Raw genomic sequence first — 24,105 nt, forward strand, 5'->3', positions numbered from 1 at the left:
TTATATGTAATTGCTCAATATAGTATCATACTGAGTTCCCAAAGAAAGATTTATAATTTAGTTCCAGCTCCAACATCTGATTCATTTTTAAAAGTGACATTTTAGCTCCAATTTTGTAATGCTTGATAAAAATTAAAAACTCAAATACATTTTTACTCATGGAGGATCTCCAAGTATTTTAACATGCATCAATTCTAATTATTTTGACATAAGTCCTCATCATTCACTCCCAATGTATTGATCAAGTATTGGTCAAAAATAAATTATATATTTATAAGTAAAAGTGCAAGGACAAGTTCATGATCTAAGAGAATTAGGTAAATTACTAATAGTTGTACTATTTATTTTATCATTATCCTATTTATGGAAACTGTAAAATTAATGTGATTCCTTTGTGATCTTAAATTCCTTCCTTAACATATAGTTAGTCAAACCAGCTAATACAAACAATATATACCAATAAATGTGGGCTCAAAGTTATATGATTATGTAGGAATTCTTCAATTGCTCTTAGCTCAAGAAAAATTATGGAAAAAAATTTTCATGAGATTTTCAATTTTATTTTCATATGATATAGGTTCTTTTATATTGATGATGTACTTAAATTTAATATACTTATGTAAAATACTATCAAATTTGATGCTAATAGTTGATGGTGCTATGTAACATTTTTAGTTTATAATGACCCCCCAAATGCAGGAAACAAAGGTAATGATCTAGGTCATTTCTAAGAAAGCAAAATGATTGTTTAAAAATTATGGTTAGGCAGTTCCTGCTGTGTCCATCTGGAAGAAAGGTCTCTATTGACTCAACTTCTCCTTTTGTGCCTCAGAGGGCAGGCAGAGACTTCAAAGAGTGCTCTTGGAACAGATCACAGAAATTGAAGTACCTGTTGTGTTTGTAAAACAGAGAAATATATATGGCCATGGTCAAACCTTGAAGGCTTATTAGGAGGGCAGACTTGAAAAGCTACTAAGAATGAATGACTCTGAAGAGTTTTAGAGCCTTATGACTATGACTTTAACATGATTGGAGGTGGCTCAGGAGGACTGGCAGCTGCTAAGGAGGAAACCAAACATGACAAGAAGGTGATGATCCTGGATTTTGTCATTCCACTTCCTCTTGGGACTAGATGGGGTCTTGGAGTATCATGTGTGAATATGGGCTTCAGACCTAAAAACTGGATGCACCAAATAGATTTGTTAGGACAAGCCCTACAGGACTCTCTCAACTATGGCTGGAAAGTTAAGAAGAAAGTTAAATAGGACTGGGACAAAATGATAGAAGCTGTACAGAACCACCTTGGCTCTCCATACTGGAACTACTGGGTACCTCTGTGAGAGGAAAGGGTCACTATGAGAATACTTATGGACAATCTCTTGGACCTCATAGAATCAAGGCAACAAATAATAAAAGTGAAGAAAAAATTGACTCAGCTGAAAGATTTCTCATGGCCACTGGTGAAAGGCCACATGACTTGTGCGTCCTTGGTGACAAGGAGTATTGCATCAACAGTGATAACCTTTCCTCCTTACCTTACTCCCCAGGTAAGACCCTGGTGGTTGAAGCATCCTATGCTGCTTTGGAATGTGTTGGATTTCTTGCTGGTATTGGTTTAGATGTCTCTGTTATGGTACGGTCTATCCTCATTAGAAGATTTGATTAGTACCTCGCTAACAAAATCACATGGAAGAACATGGTGTCAAGTTCATGAAACAGTTTGTACCAATAAAAGTTAAACAAATTAAAGTGAGGACAAGGCTGACTCAGGGTGGTAGCTTTATTCAACAATGGTGAGGAAATCATCAAAGGAGAGCATAATATGCTGTTGCTGGCAGTAGAAAGATATGCTTGCACAGAAAAAATTGGCTTAGAGACCATGGGGCTGGAGACAAATGAAAAGATTGGAAAATTATCTGTCATTGATGAATTTCAGACCAATGTGCTATACATCTATGCCATAGGTGAAGTACTGAAGGGTAAACAGGAGCTCACCCCATAAGCAATCCAGGCAGGAAGACTGCTGGCTCAGAGGCATTATGCTGGCTCCACTGTCAACTGTGACTATGAAAATGTTCCAACAACTGTATTTATTCCATTGGAATATGGTTCCTGTAGCCCTTCTGACGAGAAAGCTGTGGAGAAATTTGGGGAAGAAAATATTGAGGTTTACCATATCGGCTTTTATCCACTAGAGTGGACAATTCCATCAAGACATAGCAACTAATGTTATGGGAAAATAATCTGCAATATCAATGACAATGAACATGTTGTGGGATTCCATGTAGAGTGTCCAAATGCTGGAGAAGTTACACAGGGTTTTTCAGCTGTACTGGAATGGGGCATGACCAAAAAGCAGCTGGACAGCACAATCGGAATCCACCCCATCTGTTCATAGGTATTCACAACTCTGTCAGGGACCAAACATTCTGGGGGAAGCATCCTCCAGGCTGGCTGCTGAGGCTAAGCCCTGGAATGGATACTGTAAGGAAGACTCCAAGATACTCATCTCTTTCATTGCCCAGATCCAAGATGAAGTTTTCAGGAAGATTGTTGGTCTCTTGGCCCCTTACTGCCATCCAAGGACCCCTGGATCTCCCGTACAGGAAGTGGTGAATAGGAGGCAATCAGCATCACACTGATGTTTGGCAGTGAATATTTTAGATGCATCCAAGATGAAGCCTGTGGGAGTTGGCAGTGATGGAATAGCTGTTGAATCAGTTTTAGTAAGATCTTTCCTTTTTGCGGATTTGCTTTACTCTCATTGTTAAGTTCTCTGAAGTTTATTATATATTTTTCTTTTTTCTCAATGGTGTTAATAATGATCAAGATAAAAAATGTTAGTAGTTGATTTTTGTTCAAAAGCAAGTCCTGGCTAGAACATCCAAATAAGGTGTCTTGTTGCCTGGGAGGGGTGCATGGACATGGGCTTGTCCCATGAAAGAGAGCTCTAGTCTCCTATGTGCTTCCAGGGATTAAAAAGTACTCTTCACTTTACTGACCCTGGTTTAATGAGTTAAAATGCCCCCCCCCCACCAAAAAAAGGTATATCTATGGTTGGCCTCTGCTAAATTTGTCCCCATTAACTATATCACTCATTTTTATTATTTTAATTTTTATTTAGGAAGGTATTTGAATCAATACTCCATTGCAAAGGTAGAACAGGTTGACTTGGTAATCTAGTATGATTTCCACCATAATTCATTATAGAGACAGATGCATACCTTAAATGGGGAAAAAGAGTAAATTTCCTACTTTATTTAGTCTATTGTGTGTTAGTCTAAGTGAACTGAAATGTTTTGCATGGGAAACTTGTCTAAAACTTCTTTTTGTTAGCTATAGCTTTAAGCTAAAAGCTCAAAATGTCACAGCTTTTTCCCGTGTGTTATGTATTTACCCCTTGATAAGAACTACATTCATAGGAAAGTAGTTATTTCCACACTTAGAATTTACTCTTTTGTGGTAATTGTTTTGTTAAAGAAGTTGTAAGTATCACAAATTGTTATTATTTTTTTGAACACAAGTGTATGTGAAGGATTTTCATTCAAAAACCAAACAGTTTTTACTTTTTCTGTTGAATGAACAACTGTACCTTGAGGAATTTTCGGTGGATGAGTTTATGTACTGTTAGCATTACAAGTTGTATTATGGCAGAGGAATTAACCCCTTAGTGTCATGTATTTGGTAAATGTCCTTGCTGAGGATTATTTTTAGGTTATCTTTTTTCACTGTATATGTTCAGTTTGGAACATGTGCTGTGGATATCAGGCTTCCACCATCTTTTGTACCCTCACCTCCACCCCCCAACCCCTGGATTTCTCTGCCATCGCACTGAGTGCTTATTTCAAAGTACATTTCTGGGCCACTTCAGAACTCATGCATCTGTCCAGTATTACATCAGCAGAGCACCAGACCCTGCTCCTCAAGGCTCTGCCTCACATCCTTCTCATCTGGTTATGTGCAAAAAGTGGGAAAAAGATAAAAACAGAAAGTAATGGAGGCATTTGACGGTGTTAAGTTTTTTTTTTTTTTTTTAATTGTTTTTTCTACCAAGGCTGCCAATCCCTGAAATTAGAACAAAGGGCAGTGTGAGATGATGGTACCTAATTATTTTGTGATTCTTTCTTTTCTTAGTGGAATAAAAAGTTTCATCTCCACTTATAGTTAAGAAAATAAATAAAAGGGATTATGCTTTTTAGAATTGTCCTGCTCAGATTTTATAATTGTCCAATATACTGAAACTTATACTAAATTCCATGTATTTTTGTTACAAATCTTCTGAAAAACAATTTGAAACATCGAAAGGTATTAATATAAAAATCACAGTTAGGCTTAGATTTTCTATAATCTTGTTTCAAAAAAAATGATCTTATATTGGGGAATTAGCTGCAATTGTATTAGTGCTTGTCATGGGGTATTTTTGTGAGTGAATCCTTGCTGCAGTCTTGGGCTCTGATGTTCAGCAGCAAGGATGACTTCTTTCAGGTGCCTTGTCGGCCACTGTAGGGAGCTGAATCATGGCAACCCAAAGAACACAGATTCTAATGGCTGGGACCTGCAAATGTTACCTTATTAGGAAATAGGAACTTTGTAGAGGTGATTGAGTTGTAGAGATTATCTTGGATTATCAGGGTGAGCAGTAAATCTAAGTACAAGCATCCTTACAAAAGAGAGGCGTAGGGGTGTTTGACACACACAGAAGAGGAAGAGGCGATGTGACCAGATCTGAGTGATGTTTAAAAGAGTCAAGATATGCAGGCTGCTAAGAGATGCTGAAGGAGGCAAGGGATGCATTTTCCCCTAAAGCCTCCAAAGGGAGAGTGGCTCTGCTGAAACGTTGATAGGGAATTTTGTCCCCCAGTACTCTGAGAGAACACATCTTGGTTGTTATAAGCCACTAAGTTTGCGATAATTTGCTACTAGTCTCAGGAAACTAACAAAGCCACAATCTGAAAATGGTACTGAATTTGTACATGAATAGACTAAAAACAGTTGAGTGCTGCATTGTGAATAGTCAAGAAAGGGAATATTGCATAATTATACCATGTCATTAACCCTTTCTGATAAAATGGAACCACATTTTGAAGCAACTGAATAAAATAATTTATTTTATCGCTCCTTTGATATTAGAAATTAATTTAATATTAATTATTTTTAATAAAATAATGCTTTTCTAAATAAAAATATGTGCCTTTAAGGGTATATATTTAAACTTTTTAAAATTATAAATCAGTATCTTTAATGATAAAATATATGTATCAGAGAGGAAAAATGATTGTGCAATTAAAATTAAAATGCTCCCATCTAGATTCATATCCCCATTTCTAACACTCCATCTCTTTCATCACAGATACTAATTGACAACAGTTTTGAGGGTGTATGGTGTGAATTCTCCTAGAAATCTAAATGCGTATAATTTTATCTCCCTAGATAGTCACTTTCCTTAAATGATAATATCAGAAATTTACTTATCTTAAATCCTAAGATAGAATATATTATGTATTCTTTTGGTGTGTGGATAATCAAGTCTTCTGCCGGAGTTCTCCCTTCAAGGTTACTTTGTAAATTTAGATTAGCCTGTTTTAATCATTTAAATGTTCTCTTCAGGTAACACTAGGTTATTTCAGGGAAAATCAAAACAAGCCGAAAAAGAAAAATACTGATTACTCCTATGCATTGTCTCTCCTAAGATGGTAACTGGGTATGGGGATGGATGTGTTCCTTTTTTGACTTTACAATAAAGGAAATGGCCTGTTCTCTCTGTCCCACCTGGTCATTGAATGTTCTTTTGGCTTCTGAGAAAAACAAACAGTCCTAATAACAACTGAATACGATAATCTTAACAGAACCTAAACAATGCTCAGAACAAGTTATTAACAAAACCATTCTACAAACATACAGAAAAGTGATATCATCATCTATATAACATCATCTTGCTCAGAGTGATTATTACTGCTTTAACAACAACAACTCCAAGTTTTATTTTAATCTCTCTACTGCTTAATAAAAATTAAGATATGTACTTAATCACAGACTTGTCTTGCATCTTAACAGCAACCAATCCAGTACTGACCCCCTAATCCTAACCCCTCCTTTGAATCATCTAACTCAAACTCAAGTCATGTATAAAGGTCCTCCCAATTCCCCTACTGAAAGTCCTCTAAGGTTTCATATTGCTGCCAGCTAAACAATCCCAAGCTTTTTCGTCTTCAGTTCATAGTGGTCTTTGGTGGGTGGGTTTTGCCACCTACAAAGCTGAAGTTTACAATTACTGAAAATTGTTTCTCTTCTTCCTGATCAGGTAATACACAGTATCCTCTTCCTCTCATCCAATCTCTTCACCTCATATCCCTTTGCTGTTAAGGTAACTTTTCTTCTTGTGCACATCCATGTTTCTTTATATCAAGGAACTGCCTAAATATTTTAGGCAGAAGGCATGTCTTTCTCTACTCAGTAGGAAAACTATGTGATGGTTGGAATTTGTATGTACCCCAGAAAAGTTCATGATTTTAAAGTTATGCCATTCCTGTGGTGTGGATCCACTGTAAGTAGGATCTTTCGATGAGGAGGATCTTAACTTGAGATGTGATCCAGCTCATTCCAAGTGGGTCTTAATCCTCTTGCTGGAGTCCTTTATAAAGGGACAAAAGACAGAGAAGGCATAGAAAAAAGCCAGTGAAGCTCAGGGGGAAAAGCCAAAGAAACTGAGAAAAGACGTACAAAAATAGAGAGAAACCACAGAAACAGAGAGGAAGCCATTGAAGCCAGAAGTTGGAAGCAACAAAACCTAGGAGAGGAGGGAGAGACCAGCAGACCTCACCATGTACCTTACCATGTGACAGAGGAGTTCTAGATCACCATAGCCATCACTGGGGAGAAAGCATTTCATGTTGATGCTTTGATTTGAACATTTTCATGGTCTCCATAACTGTAAGCTTGCACGTTAATAAATCCCCATTGTAAAGCCAATACATTTCTGGCATATTGCACTTCATGAGCTTTAGCAAACTAAAGCTACCTGTAAGATGGATGTTACAAAACAGGCCCCCAATAAGTACAGGGAGAGGAAGAGATCTAGCATGCCCTGGATTCCAGTGCCTGGCTTTCTACCCTGTTTTCATGCTGTATAACTGCATTTGCACTCTGTAATCTGAGTATTGCTGCAGTCCATCTTCAGTACTTCTCTAGTCTTCTTAAACATTCACCAACACCTGCGCCTACCCTACTAAATTATACACCCTAGATGGATGGACTATTCAAGTCTACTATTTGCTGTGATAAAACTTTCATACTCAGAAACAGAACTTTGTTTACAGAGTATAACATCTCTGGAAGTCCTGTTTCATATTCAGAAGCTGGACTTTGCTTACAGAGTATAACATCTCTGAAATGAACAGGAAGCTCACTCTAGGACATCTGAGCAAAAAGCTACCTGAAATCAGTGTCCTGAGGATTTGTACACCTAAACTCACCTTCAGTTACCAGCTGTGGCTTCCTCTCCCACAGAAGGCAATGTAATACCACAATTTTCAGATGCTGAGATGATACTCTAATGAGGAGTTGTCACTAAAATCCAGACTGCCTGCCACCAAAGAAGTCTGATCATTCACCCACTGAGAAGGATATCTCTTCACCATTACCTAATGAAAAGTGTAGGGACAATGTCCCTAGCAAGGGAAAATGTTGAATATTGCTACAGTGGAACTTAGTTTCTGCAGATCATCCTCCTTGCCTCTCTGGAGTTATGAACAGATGAGTAACTTAAGTCCTCTTCTTTGGCTGGTTCACACCCACATTTGAAGTGGAATACATGTTAAAGTCTGGAATAAGGCAGGCAGTGATTAAGGGAGGCCCGGCAACCATGATATTGTCACAGATAGAACTCTACCATCATTTCTGGGACTGCTGAGTATGCCACTCTATAAAGAAAGTATAATTTAAATATTGGTGGCCATATGTAATTTTATTTCACATCAGATCCCACTCTTACTTGTATGTGTGCATGCATCTCTTGGTTAAATTTCCAGATGTGTGAAAAAGATAATCAATTTTCCTGTTTAATGGAGTTTTTGGCATTGTTCTTTCTAGGTAGCCAGGAAGGATTTATCAAGAACATTCTTTCTCTTCCTTTAGAGGAATTTATTTTACTTATTTTCTAATTATTTTAAATGTTCTTTTGAAAGTAATTTTAACATGAACATTCCAACTGAAGAAATAAAACTATATAACAATAAAACTTAGACAGTTAATATTAACTTTTCAATATGTTTTGTTAGAAAAAAATTAATCTCCATATTTTACAAAGCTGGGATGATGATATGTATTTAATTTTATGACCTGTTATTTAAATTTAAATTTCAATATAATCATTTTCCATTTTACTAGAAATTTTCATGCAGTCAGTATTTTCATTGTTTTATAATATGCTGTTCTATATCGGTATCATAATTTTCTTAGCTATGCCTTTATTTTAGACATTTTTATGTTTCTAAAATTTTGTCATATATAATAGTGAAAGGAATATTTCCTATATTTTAAGATATATTTTTATTGATATTGTCAAAATGAGTGGCAGAATATTTGCACTAATTTACACTCTCATTTCCATTTTAAGTTATCGCTACCTACTGTCCCTTGACAACAATGTATTTATGTTCACACACTCAGCACACACACATTCTTGACAGAAAACATGTACTCACACCATTTAAAAACATGTACTAAATAGTTACACCAACGCAAGACTTCTGATTTTTATCATTTTGATATAGAATATGAACAAACCTAAATGTGTACTAAGGTGAAGAAAATAAATAACAAAGCAAAAAAATAGGGAGATTGGAAAGGAAATTGATTTATTAGTAATAATTATGCACTTCACAGGTGCCCTGTGGGCATAAATAGGATGAGGTCTAAAACACTTATCAAGGACTGGCACATATTAAATAAACACTTGATAAATGACAGCTCCTGTATTTCTTTAGTAAGACCTGGGCCAAACTGTCTGAAATAGGACAATAAAGTTAGACCACTTTCTGAATGAGAGTAATTTAGAAATTTGAAAGGAGCTATCACTTCTCTCTTCAATCATTTGTATATTCTCTCAAACAGCTCTTATAAAACGGATTTTCTGCTGATTCATTTATCAACTTTCTAGAAACATGTTCTATCTAGTCTTTCCGCATTATTCAGCATTTCTTTCAATTCATTGTAAATTGTCTATTTGTGGCAATATTATTACACCCCTATCATAAAGGTGAACTACTGAATATTTAAAGTTTGTCTATTCGAATATAAGCTTCAGAGTACAAGCTTAAGCTCACTCCCTAAGTAAGATAAATCAATTTATCTTCTAAATTTTCAATTTAAAAAATTATTTATTTGTGTTGAATGTGATTAAAAATGATCAAAATCATGCTGAATTTCAAATAGTTTATTTCATCATTTATTTTGAATTTAGCCAAGTTATCTGTCTTTACCAAAGTATGATGCTAATAAAAAGTGTGGCCCTGACACAGTGCAGAGAACTGTGCTGGTCTTTATCATGTCTCTTAAGATTGATCTTTGTTTCTTAATATTTTCAAAAAACTTTTATTGAATTTCACTTTCTTAAAACTCTTGTAAGCATTAAAATATGTAATATGTATGTCACTCCGTGAATATATTATGGATGTTTAGTTGGAGAAAAGGGAAATTAATTTATTCTGGCATGCTTATGTTCTGAATAATCACTTGGACTTCAAGTATCATCATGTTCACAAATATGACAAATCAATTTCTCAATAACTCTCTGAGAAATTTTAATTATGTTCAAATATTGGCTCTCTGGTATGCATTGTGTGAAATCTTTTCACACTCTTTTTGAAAATTACCATAGTAAAACTATAAAAGTAACTCTAATTGCAGGTTATGGTGTAACTTGTATAGAAAACTAAAAAAGATCAGTGGTAAATGGTAACAATGATAAACCCGAGTCAAATAATGACAAAAAACATCAGAGGATAACAACACATAAACCAACACATAAACAAAAACTCGATAGCTTTCATATAAGTAAACAAGAACTTTTTAGAAAATGTAATCAAATAGAAATCTAATATACATAACACAGAGATTAATAAACAAAGGATCTGTAATAACTTCTCAAAATCCACATGTGATAAATGTCTAAACATATTTAAAAGTAAATCTGTAAATAAATTTTTGCATGCCAAAACAAAACAAAACAAAAACATTATATGTACAGTGAAAAGAAAATGATGAAAGAAGAGAAAATACTTGGTTTGGAATTTGAGGCATTGGTATAAACTCATGATTTTAATATATACAAAAGGATATCTAAAAATAGAAGGAAACCTAGACACACCCACATTCATTATCTCCATCCACTAACAAGCACTGCAGCAGTGAACACATCCAGCTCCCAGAGCTTGGTTGCTAAATAGCATTGACCACTAGAAGGAACCAGGGTACTAGGGAAAAATTATTATTTTCATGTTTGGGGCTGGCAAAGTACAAGATGAGCCTGAACCATTTTATTGCACCAAAAGATATGAGGTGCTTAGTAAAAATTAAGACATATCAAGGAGATACCTAAATCAGACTGAATATCAAATCTGGAATAATATGTGTATTAAGATAAATAATGATAAGACTTCCTCCTTATGATAAAAGGCATATATGAAACACCCACAGCCAGCACTGTACTCAATAGTAAGAGACTGAAAGCTTTTCCCTTAAGATCAGGAATGGAACAAGGATGGCCATTGTCACCACTGTTATTCAACATTGGGCTAAAAGTTCTAGCTAGAACAATTAGGCAAGAAAAAGAAATAAAAGGTAGCCAAATCTGAAAGGAAGAGGTAAAACTCTGGTTATTTGCAGATGACATGATTCCATATTTGGAAAACTCTGAGAAATCTATGATGAAGCTACTTGAGCCAATAAGTGAATTCATCAAAGTGGCAGGATGCAAGATTAGCACACAAAAATCAGTTACATTTCTATACACTAGTAATGACCTAACTGAGGAGACAATTAAGAAAACAATTCCATCACAATACCCACTAAAAAATTCAAGTATATAGGAATAAACTTAACCGAGGGTGTAAACCCCTGTACACAGAAAATTACAAAACATTGCTAAAAGAAATCAAGGAAGACCTAACAAGGTGGAAAGACATTCTGTGTTCATGGATGGGAAAGCTTAACATCATTAAGATGTCACTTCTACCCAAAATGATCTACAGATTCAATGCAATACGAATAAAAATTTCAACCAACTACTTTGCAGACTTGAAAACCTAGTTGTCAAATTTCTTTGGAAGGGAAATGGGTTTCAAATACCCCCCCCCCCAAAAAAAAACCTAAAAAAGAAGAATGAAGTGAGAGGACTGGTACTTCCTGACTTTAAAGCTTATTATAAAACCACAGTTTTAAAAACAGCATGGTATTGCCACTAAGATAGCCATATTCAACAATGGAATTGCATTGACAGTTGGGAAATGGAACCTCAAATCTATGGTCAACTGATATTTGACAATAGCCCCTAAATCCACTGAACTGGGACTGAATAGTCTCTCCAAAAAATGGGGCTTGAAGAACTGGATTTCCATATCCAAAGAAATATGCTTCCTATCGTATACAAAAATTAACTCAAAGTGGATAAAAGACCTAAATGTAAGAGCCACTACCATAAAACTCCTGGAAGAAAACATAGAAAAATATCTTCAAGACAGTCATAGGACATACATTCTCAGAACTTACACTCAAAGCACAAACAACAAAAGTAAAAACAGATAAATGGGAACTCCTCTAGAATGAACACTTCTGTGCTTCAAAGGACTTTGTCAAAGAAGTGAAGAGGCAGTCAACTTAATGGGAGAGAATATTTGGTAGCCTTATATCTGTAAGGGGTTGATATGTAGTATATATAAAGAAATCCTCCAACACAATAACAAAAGTACAAACAGCCTAATTATAAAATGGACAAAAGATATGAATAGACATTTCTCTGAAAAAGGTATTCAAATGGCTAAAAAGCTTATGAAATTATATTCATCTTCATTAGCTATATGGGAAATGCAAATTAAACTACAATGAGCTATCATCTCACACCTATAAGAATGGTCACTACTAAAAAGCAGAAAACTAAAAATGTTGAAGTGTATGTGGAGAAATAGGAACACTTATTCACTGCTTGTAGGAATGTAAAATGGCACAGCTGCTATGGAAGACAGTTTGACGGTTCCTCAGAAAACTAAACATTGAGTTGCCCTATGGATCAGCAATTCACCTACTTGGTATAAACCTAGGAGATCTGAAAGCAGTCACACAAACAGACATTTGCACACAGATGTTCATAGTGGCATTATTCACAATCACCAAAAGATGGAAACAATTCAAGTGTTCATCAAAAAATGATGAGTAGATAAACAAAATGCATTATATACATACAGTGGACTATTATACAGCAGTAAGAAAGAATGAGAACCTGAAGCATGCGACAACATGGATGAAACTTGAGGACATAATGCTGAGTGAAATAAGCCAGACAGAAAAGGACAGATATTTGATTTCACCAACATGAACTAAGTAGAACATGTAAACTCAGAGTCTTAAAATGTAGAATATTGGGTACCTAGAGATAAGAGAAATTAGAAAAGGGTGAATGGTTACCAAATATGTACAGATTTGTTAATGAGATTGAATTTAAATATTTGGGATGGATACAGGTGAGGGTAGTTCATTATTGGGATTATAAGTACTAGTGACATATTGTAGATAAATACGGTTGAAAGTGTTCGTTTAAAGTCATGCATGGAAATAATTTCCTGCATGAAATACTACAAATGCTAAAAAATGATAATTGAAGTTTATGAGAAAAATTGTAGCTACTGAAAACTATGGAGTACATTTAACAGTAATATTTTCATATTTTTTCATCAACAATAACAAATTTACTGCACCAACACTATGAGTTAACAACTGTGAAGGCTAAGGGTCATGGGAGGATTTGAGTTTAGTTTTTTATTCTTATTTCTGTTCTGGAGCAATGAAAATGTTCTACAATTAATCATGGGGATGTATGTACAACTACATAATGGTACTGTGAGCCACTGATTGTATACTTTCAATGGCTTGCATGGTGTGTGACTATATCTCAATAAAATTGGACAATAATAAATAATTATAGTCACTGATTTCATATCACTAATAAAACAGAAATCCCTCGGTAAATTCTATAAAAGATTTAAAAAGGAATAGTACCAACTCTTCACAAGCTTTTCTAGAAAATAGAAGGAAATGCAAAATGTTCCAACTCAATCTATAAAGATAGTTCACCCTAAAATCAAAGTAAAAGTTGACATTACAAAAAAGAAAAATTAGGGAATAATACACTACATGTATATAGACACACAGATCCTCAAAAAATGAGAAAAACAATTACAGCAGAATACAAGGATATTTTTGCAAAATGATTAAATTGATTTTATTCCAGTAATGTAAGGTTGATTTGACATCAGAAATCAGTTTATCCATACACTAATATCTCACTAGACAGGGAAATGAAACAGTTGACAAAATCCTGTAAATATTGGGCATAAAAATTCCCAACAAACTAGGAATAAAGTTAGACTTCTTCAATTTGAATAAATTCATTTACAGAAATCTACATCTAACATCAACCTTATTGGTAAAAGAGCCAATGCATTTGCCCTAAGATCAGAAATAAGTAAAGACATTGTCTCATGACTTCTATTCTACAGCTATTGAAGGTTCTAGCCAAGGTAATAAGGCAAAGAATAAATAGACAAACAAGCAAATAAGCAATTACAACAAAAAATAGACATTCTACAAATTAAGTTTATGAGAATTTATAAATGATTTCAGCATATTTGAAGAATTGAAAATCAATATTAAAAATCAATTGCATTTCTAAATACTAGTAATGATTAAAAAAGTGAAATTAGGAAAATAATTCTATTCACAACAACATAAAAATAATTTAAAAATAAGTAAATTTAACAAAAGAAGTGTAAAACATGTATACCAAAACTATAAAATAGCTGAGAGAAATGAAGAAGATATGAGTAGGTTGAGAGAAATCCAATATGCACAGACTGGAAGATTTCATATTTAAAAATGATGATTTTCCCCATATTGATTTATAGATGTCAAGCAACTTTTAACAAATACCATCAAGATGTTTTTTTTTTCTCAGAAAATGACAAACTAATCTTAAATTCACAGGTTAAAAAAAAAAAAAGGCCAGAATTACCAAATAATTTGAAAAGAGAAGAACAAAGTTGGAATCATTTCTTATTCCAAGAATTCCAAGATTTTTAATATTGATTTTCAATTCTTCAAGTATGCTGAAATCATTTATAAATCCTCATAGTATTACTGCAAAGATAGATCTGTAGAGCCAAGGAACTGATCTGAGAGTACATTTACAATAGAAGATTTTTAACAAATATGCAAAGGAACTTATACTGTATAGTGATGGACTTTTTAATACCTGTTGCTGGGAGAATTGGATACCCATATTTAAATGAAGATGCATTTAAACCTTTGCTTTACACCATTATCAAAAATAATATTTATCATGGATCATAGGACTAAATGTTTTAATTAGACAAGGGAAAATTCTCAAATCAGTAGTCTAAGCTTTTACCTCAAAAAACTAGAAAATAAACCCAAAGCAAGCAGATAAAAGGAAATAATAAAAGTAAGAGTGGAAACCAATAAATTAAAAATGGAAAAAGAAAAGAAAAGATCAGTGAAACAAAAAGATCATTCTTTGAAAAAAATCAATAAAATTGATAAACTTCTAGCACAGACTAACAAAGATTACAGAAGTAAAGACAAAATTTACCAATATGAAGAAAGAAATAGGAAATATCAACACAGATCTTCCAGCCATTAAAAACATAACAAAATACTTTAAACAGCTTTACATACATATTTGACAACTTAGATGAAATCGACCAATTTCTAAAAATCAGAACAAAAAACACTATCTACTTAGTTTTACACAGTGTGAAGTAGACAATCTGAAAGGCCTAGAACTCAAAGAAACTGAATTTTACCAAACATTTAATGAAGAAATAGCAACAATTCTGTCCAGTCTGCCCCAGGAAAAATGAGGCAAGAATAATTATCAGCTCATTTTATAGAGCCAGCATTGCCCTGGTACCATAACCTGAGAATGCACAAGCACACAAAGGAAAACTAAAAATCAAAATCTCTCAAAAACTTAGATGCAAAATCCTCAAAAAATTATTAGGGAATTGAATTCACCAAAATGATTAAATACTATGACCATGTAATATTTTATTCCAGCCTGGGTTCAGTATTTGAAAAACAATCAATAAAATTTTCCATTCAACAGGTTAAAGAAGGAAGTTGCATGATCATATCAACTGATGTAGAAAAAAGATCGATTCAACACTGATCCATGATAAATCCTCTCAGCAATCTGGGAATAAGGAAAATTCCATCAATTTGATAAGGGATATTTGTAAAATATACAGTTAACAGCATGCTTAATGGTGAAAGGTTGAACATTTTCCATACAGTATCCAGAACGAGGCAAGAATATCTATTCCTACCACTCCAATTCAGCCTAGAATTGAAAGTCCTTGCAGCACAATAAGGCAAGAGAAGGAATGAAACTGCCTACAGATTAAAACAAAAGAAATAAAACTGGTCTTATGAGCAGAAACTATGATTGTTCATACATAAGATCCCAAGAAATCCACAGAATAAATGGGAAAAAAAAACAGAACAAATAAGTGAATTCAATAAGGTTGCAAGATACAGGTTTAGCACAAAATATAGCACACAAATAAAATCATATTTCAATATACTATTGATGAACATATAGAAACCAAAACTTAAAATAGCTCTAGAAAATGAAATACTAAGGAATAAATCTAACTGAACACATACAAGACTTGTTTGCTGAAAACAACAAAAATTTGAAAGAAATACAACATTAACGTAAATGGAGAGACATACCATGTTCAATGATTAGAAAATCAGCACAGTAAAGAGGTTAATTCTCTCCAAATTGAAGTATAGGTTTAATATCATTTCTCTTAAAATCCCTGCAAGTTTTTAATTGTATACAATGCTCAATCTAAAATGTATGTGCACAAGCAAATGAACTAAAATTTAAAACAACAATTCCTAAATAAATTGAAAGGAATCATTATACCCATTAGTAAGATTGAAGTTGTGGAAACCAATGCTATGTGGTATTCTGCAGTATCGTCTTAATATCTGACTCCTATACTTCCTAGCTAAAAGAGAAAAAAGAAAGATAAAATAGACAATCAAAATTTTAAAATTTGGTCTGAAAAAAGACTCTAAGAGTATGGAAAGACATGCTATAGACTAGAAGAAAATATTTTCAAATCTCTTACCTGAAAATAGACTTGAATCCTAGAATATGAAAAGACCTCTCAATAACCAACAGTAGAAAATAAATCCAGTTAGAAAATGGACAAAAGACAGGAATAGACATTTTACCTAAGAAGATATACAGATGGCAAGTAAGCATATTTGCCATTAGAGAAATGCAAATGCACATTGCAACCACAGTAAGATATCTCTACATTAGATTTTTTTTTAATACTGATAAATACTGGCAAGGATGTGGTACAACTGGACCTCTGATATTGCTGGTGGGAACACCAAATAATACAGCCACTCTGGAAAATTGTCAGTTTTTTTTTAATAAAACAAAACATGCATTTACTGTATAACCCAGAAATAATACTCTTTGGCATTTATCCCAGAGAAATGAAAGCTGTGTTCACACAAAAACCTATACATGAATGTTCATAGCAGTTTTTCTCTCAATATCCCTTAACTGGACACAATCCAAGTATCCATCAACAAGTGAAAGGATAAGCAAACAGTTGTGCATTTATACAATGGAAAACTAGTCAGCAATAATACGGAACAAACTACTGATCCATGAAACAACTTGGATGGATCTCAAGGGCATTATGCTTAGTGAAAATCAGTCTCAAAAGGTTACACACAGTATGGTTGCACTTATATAACATTTTTTAAATGACAAAACTATAGAGATGGAGAACATATTATTGCTTTCCAGGATACAGAGACAGACAGAAGCAATTATAAAGGCGTTGCCTGAGAATTCCTTTTGGTGATGAAACACTTCGGTGCGGTGCATTTGATGGAGGTTAGGAAATGCATGCCTTGGATCAAATGTATAAAACTACACAAACACACCACTGATTGCAGGCAAAATCTGTGGAAAAGTGAATTACATGTTTGTAATCATGTTCACATTATTGTACCAATGTCAATTTGAATGAAGTGATCATGGAACTGTACTATTTTTATAGCTGTGAGTCTGTTATTGTTTTAAAATAAATAGTCTTAAAAATGGATAAATGACTTTAAAACATTTTTCTAAGAGGGTATTGTGGCACAGAGTATCTATAACTATAAATATATTTCTATAGCACATGAAAAGAAGCTCCACATTAGTAGTCTTTAGGGAAATTAAAATTTCACTTCCAAATATCTACTCAAAAGACAAGAAAACCAAGTACATATAAAGACTTGTAAACAACTGTTCATAGCTATATTAGTCTTTTCCTTTAAGTATGGTCTATTTTTCTCTTGCTACAGTGGTGAGATAGCAAGAAGTTAACTTGAGTGTGTCTGTACTTATGGCAACCTTCCTATAGATTCTAGATGATAGAGGAACAAAATTGGCTAAGTGCCAGAAGCTTACATCCAAGTATTGAGAAAACTTCTAAGTATATGTTCTTTTTCAAAATAAGATGTGCTTGGGTGTGCTATGCTCAAGGTTATAGCAGCCAATGCTTGCTGTTTGTAACTGGAAGGGATGCTGAGGAGAAGTGTAGGAGCTGAGGCCAATTCTCGATCAGGTAGGAGATGTTATATATACCATACATTCTCAAAGCCTGAAATATTTATTGTATTATATCTGTAAGGAGCTATAATAAATATTTTCTGTGCTTACTCTTGCAACTAGTCAAATCTGCCCTTGTAGTGTGAAAACAACCATAGACTAAACATAAATGAATGAATGTGGGTGTGTGGCAATAAACTCTTATATGCAGAAACAGCCAGCCAGCCCAAAGCCTGTAGTTTTCAGACTCCTATGCCACACTGATCATTTACACCACTCACTGATAGTCACTCTATGTTGCACCCACTCCTAGCTTTTACCAGCTAGTGGAGCCACCATATTTTATTGCCTAGTTCAAGCTGTGCCCTGTGACCCTCTTCTGACTTACTATTTAGATTGTTAGACGAAAATCCATACTTTGAATACATTTATACCCACTGTAGCATATCTCATAACATTTTAGATTTCCTCAGCTTTCTTCTCCTTTTGGTTTTGGATTTGGTGAAGGCAAGGCTAAGTTCTTATTCATTACTCTATTTTCAGAAACTAAAACACAATTTGAACCATAAGAGATATTAAAATTTGAACTAAGGAATACAAATTAAGTAAGTGGCTCTAATATTCTCTATCAAGTTGAGCATAAAAATTGATGAATGAAATTTCTGTCAGGTCTGTAGTATATCAAATTAAAATGTTGAAATAAAAGAAAAAAGAAAAACCTGAAGTTTGACATGAAGGGGGTGGTAATACAAATAATTATTTTTTTTTCTTTTTACCATTTAATATGCTGACTCCCTGAAGACTAGAAAGAGATAGCCTATTCTGTTAAATCTATTTACAGCATTAACCAGAATAACACAGCACCAGATGCTTCATTCTCTTCAAAACATTTTGTTTTTGTTATGCAATAAAGGGTTTGAATGGATGATATGCACAGATTTGTATTGGAAGAATAAGGAGAAAAAAAGAGCAGATCCTAGAAGCATTTATTCTAATTAGTAATATGAGTTTTTTGCTTGAAATTTTTTTGTAGGCTGCAGTGGTCAAGAATTTCATCTACCGGAAAGAAGGACAATTCATGTTTAAAATCAGTGAATTATTGAAGAGGTTAATTTTAAAACATCTATCCTTAAAGATGTGAAATATAAGGACTTCCAAGCAGCTCACTGTTTTTGATATTATGTTTCATTAGACATTTTTTTAAAAAGGGCTCCCAGTGTAAAATGTGGACATTGAAAGCTAATGTTAAATTTGTGTGTTTCTATTTCATGGTACCCATTTTGCATTATTGCTGTATTCCTAAGCAATGGAACAATGATTTCATTTACTCTCTATTACTGAGAATAATATCTTCAATTCTAAGTTGATCAAGAAATGTCAGAGGGAGCTGCTATTGAAGGCTTAGTTTGAAGAAATGCCCTAGGGGATGCATAACCTCTGTTCAATTTATAGTTCATGCTTTGTGAATAGTGGAAACAAGAAAAGTTTGCAAATATAGGTATTCCTAAATATGCATGTTTAGTTGCACCTGTTATTACCATCCAATTTCCCCTAGCATTTGATCAGTCAAGAAGCATTAACACCGGTGCAACTGGTATGTTTCTACAGTTTACTTCACCTTTCCTTTCTGAGATTTTTTTTCCATTTGCAAATGGAATAATACATTCTATTTGTCATATATGCATCTTAGTGTCCTGTACATGGTCTCATAAATGAGATATAAATTCTTTCCCACTAACTCACATATTTAAATCTATCATTTGACATAATCAACTCATTTCATTGTTGGAACTATGTATTTTGAAGACAGTATGGTTTGGTTGAAACAAAAATGGATTTTATTTAGCAAACCTGAAAACAAATCCATGGCTCATCATTCACAAACTATGTTCATTTAAACAAGGTTTTGAACAGCATTGAGCCTGGTTTCCATCATCTTCAAATAGAAAATAATATTTTCCTACATCTTTCTCAGAATTGTTGTAAGGCTGAAATGAGAAAACAATGTCAAAAAGCTTTATGAATGGTAATACAATATAAAATACTGTAATTAATTTAGTAGGGACCCAAGGTTTTGCCTAAGCAGATTTCCACTTGGATTTAGGCATGTCTGAAGCTAACAGAAGAATTAGTGAATCCCGGTGAACCATAAGATCACTGGGGATATCCTTCCTACAAAAACTCTTGGTTAAATCTTCTCCAAAGGGAAGAAAATGTTAAAGGCACACATAAATTCAAGAACAAATGGCCAGAGGCTGAAAGGTGGTTAAAAGCACCAAACTATAACTGCCATATAGATTGCTCTCTGCCCAGACCTCCAGTCCTTAGAGTTAAGAAATTCCCAAGGTTAGGAGAGACTGCTAATAAAAACAGTCAGTAAAAAACAGAAGGAGCATTTTCCTGGATTATAGTTGAAAAAGAAAAATGCTTTTAAGAGCATTCACATCAAGCTTTCAAAATCATTCTTGCTAAGCTTCTGGATGTTAGGTGCCAATGTCTTAGGCACAGATGTCAGAAGATGGCAGCCTAAGCCTCAGCCTCAGCTCAGGTTGGTGGACGTCAAGGGTATCACCCGTTTAGCTTGCAAGTGTTGAGGTAGTCTGTTAAGCAATGAACCAAACAGAAAATAGCAGTAAAGCTTTAATTTATTTACTGTGACAGTGCAAGCGACAGGCCACAAAGAATGATGCTGGGTCCTGAATCTTTCATTTGCTTGCCCACCATATAGGGAACACCTTATAGCACTGGGCAAAGGTCACATGACATGAAAAACAGATGGGAGGATCATCTTACTGCTAAGTGAGCCTGAAACAAAAGGCTCCTGCCTTTTAATGGACCAGGAGGCATGGGAAAAGGTGAGGGGAATTAGAAGTTGCAGAAATATACTGAGTCAGAGTGGAGATAAGTGCTCAGTCTCAGCAACCAATCAAGGAGGTCTCTGAGTGGAAGCATGGAGCTACAAATACAAAGTTGCATATGGGTATGGTTGGCCCTGGGAGCCTTGAGTCCTTCACAGAAACTCCCTCAAAGAAATTGCAATGCATTGGCTGTTCACTAAGCCTGTGTTGATAGGACATTTCTCACCATGAGGACCACCAGGGGAAGATGTGCAATTGTCCAGGGTTAGGACTGAAAGATCATGCATAGGATTTGGCCTAGAACTGCACTCTGCATCACCCTTGAGTATGAGTACCTAGGCCAGGAGTTCCCTCAGGAAGAGCAAGGTACCCATGATGAGAAGTTTTGGCCACATTATGGTATTCAGGTTCACATCTGTGTTGATGAGTATCCAACTGGTGGATGCCAACAACCCAGTAATTTTTTTTTACATCAGACCTTGCATCAGCAAGAAACATCATCAAAAGAAATAAGAGTAGAGAGGAGGAAGTGAAATTATTAATCAGGGTCCTCTCCACAAATCAGAACCAACAGGAGATACCCGGAAATACTATGAGATTTTTGTTAGAATTATCTTGTGTGACTGGGGATACACAAGCCAAAATTCCATAGGGCATGGAGCAAGCTGGGAATTCTGACAAAGATCCTCAATGAATTTTTCAGGAGACACTGGTTAGCTGAAGTAGAAATGGAAATTCTCTCTTCAAACTGCTGATCATCGCTTCTCCTTTTAAAAATTTTAACTGATTGGATGTGATGTTTCTCATTGTTGAAATCAGTCTCCTCAGTTGATTTAGAAGTAATAAGCCATGGATGCAATCAATTTATAATGATTTAAGTCCATGAAATGTACTCACAGAAACAATCAGGCCAGTTCTTACTTACACAGACCAGGCACCATAACTTAGCCATGTGGACACATGAAATTAACCATAATGAACATCAATACCAAATGGTAGATGGGACAAGGCTCCCTGTGATTATTCAAAATTATCTAGCATGACTTTAATTGAGGCTAGAGTTCATATAACGCTCGTTGAAACAAATAATATTTAATATACTGTTTGAGATCACAGGATTGGGTATCTGATGTGGATTTATGTACAGGATGCTCATTATTTACAGTAGCTATGCTCTATAAATTTGTGACAAAATGTGAATTAGTGAATATTGAACCAGTATTCCTAGGTAAAATACAGGGTTAGATTCCCATGAGTCTCTGGTCACAACGTTTTTAACACCAATCAATAGATATCCTTGTTTTATGTATGCTGCTGTTTAAAGACATGCTATTTAATATGCATTGTTGATTTATTAACATTAAATTCATGGCCCAAAGCACTATGACTCATGTTTGAACAGAGCTTATCTAAAGCATGTGTTTTCCCCATAAGACACATTATAGCCTTCTAGTATCTAAGAACACTAGATGGCTGCTTTAGTTTGCAAGCTGCCAGAATACATGACAGAACTTGCTTTTTCAAAACGGGCGGGAAAATAAGTTTTCCCTCTAAGCATCTGTGGATGCTCACTTAGGTTCTCTGGGTCAAGCCCTGGATTCCATCTCCTAACTTAGCATCTCCAAATGTCTGTGTCCTGGTTTCATCTTCCTGCTCTCTATGTCAGCTCTTTCAAGGTCTCTGGTAAACAAATTAAGACCCTCCTTGAATGGACTGGGTCACAACTCCATGGAAATAATCTAATGAGAAGGTCATACCCACAATTGGGTGGGCCACATCTCTACGGAAACAACCTAATCAAAAGACTCCACCCTATGATAGATCTTCCCCCACATGATTGGATTAGGATTAAAAGAACATGACTTTTCTGGGGTGTACAACAGTTTCAAACCAGCACACAAATATACCATATATGAGAGTGGGAATAAGAACGGAGAGCATTGCCTTGTTTCACTTCAGTTGGGGATTGGGGAACTCAAACTTCTGCACACACTGTGCAGGTCCATGAAAGATGGCAAAGTGCCATGGTAACAATATGGGGATACAGATATATTTTAGTTTGTAGCCAAATGCACAAATATGGAATCCATGGATTAAATAGGATGATCTATTTATGGCCTGGAAAACCAAGGGGGAATGAGTTAACCTCACTAAGCTTCAGTTTTTGCAGTGTAAAACAGGGGTAATGACTGTTTCCAGCTTGTAGATTTGTTATAAGGATTAACATAATATTTCATGTGCTTCAGGAATGAAGAGAAAATGAAGGAATTTTCAGTTGAAGGAAAATCACCTACAGATCTACCCTAAAACATACTTCATATTGATAATACTTAATGTAACTATTGCTTTGCTATAATTAACATTTTATAATAATATTTGTGGTATGAATAAAGTCCTCATACATATTAGATTGTGTCTCATTTTCTCTCCAGATTCGAGTTACTTCAGAAAAATGGGTCTTTTACAATTCTACATATTTGCTTTATTCCTTTAAAAAGTTCCTGCTCAAAGTATTTGATCAATTGTAACATATTCCAAAAGTGAATTTGTGCAAAAATACCCTTCCTTCTCCTCAGTTTCTTCGATATTCTCTGAAAGATTTAAAATAGACATCCTCCATTTTCTCTCCCAAAGAATATTCTATGATTCCAGTAACATACATGGCATTTTAAAATTTTTCTATTAATCTCTTCAGTATTTAGTCACTAAAGTCTCATATTAACAGGTGACATCTATTTATTTAACATATTTTCTATATGTTAAATAATTCTATTTACAGGCTCTGAGGTAGAAGTGAGGGACAAAAAGAAATTAAAGTAAAATAAAAAGAAATGAATCCAGTCCCTGGATTGATATACCAACTCAACCTGGGAAACATTCCATGAGACGAATAAAGGCATGTTGTTGTAAACATTGCAGTAGAATATGAATTTGTAAACATATGATTTTTAAATGGGAAGATTGAAGAATATTTCTTTTAAGTCTGTGAAGGAATAAAGACCAGATTCAAGAAAATGTCTATAAAATAGTCTTATGAACTTGAAAAGAAAAATAAATGCTTACTAAATATAATTGCACATTCTCCACACACTCATCTAATTGTGGAGTAAGTTGCTATATGGTGCCTCATGCCTCAGGCTCAGCAAATAACTGTTTATTACTTACATAGTCCAAAGAGCCCAAAGAGCAGGAGAAGAAATCCCACCAAGCCTGCTCTTCCAGGGACACTAGTTGTCTGAGTCAGCATCAGTGGACGGCAGCTCTACATGTCACACTTCATTCACATTGGAGAGGAGAGACAAATCTATACTCTCTATGGGTGGGATA

The 24,105-nt window shown here is 34.6% G+C and overlaps 1 pseudogene; it reads left to right on the forward strand.

The window, feature by feature from the left end:
• Window positions 1-879: 879 nt before the first annotated feature.
• Window positions 880-2,461, forward strand: LOC143684899 (thioredoxin reductase 1, cytoplasmic pseudogene; annotated as a pseudogene).
• Window positions 2,462-24,105: the final 21,644 nt, after the last annotated feature.

This window comes from Tamandua tetradactyla, chromosome 1 (genome assembly GCF_023851605.1).
Source record: "Tamandua tetradactyla isolate mTamTet1 chromosome 1, mTamTet1.pri, whole genome shotgun sequence".
Lineage (NCBI taxonomy): Eukaryota > Metazoa > Chordata > Mammalia > Pilosa > Myrmecophagidae > Tamandua > Tamandua tetradactyla.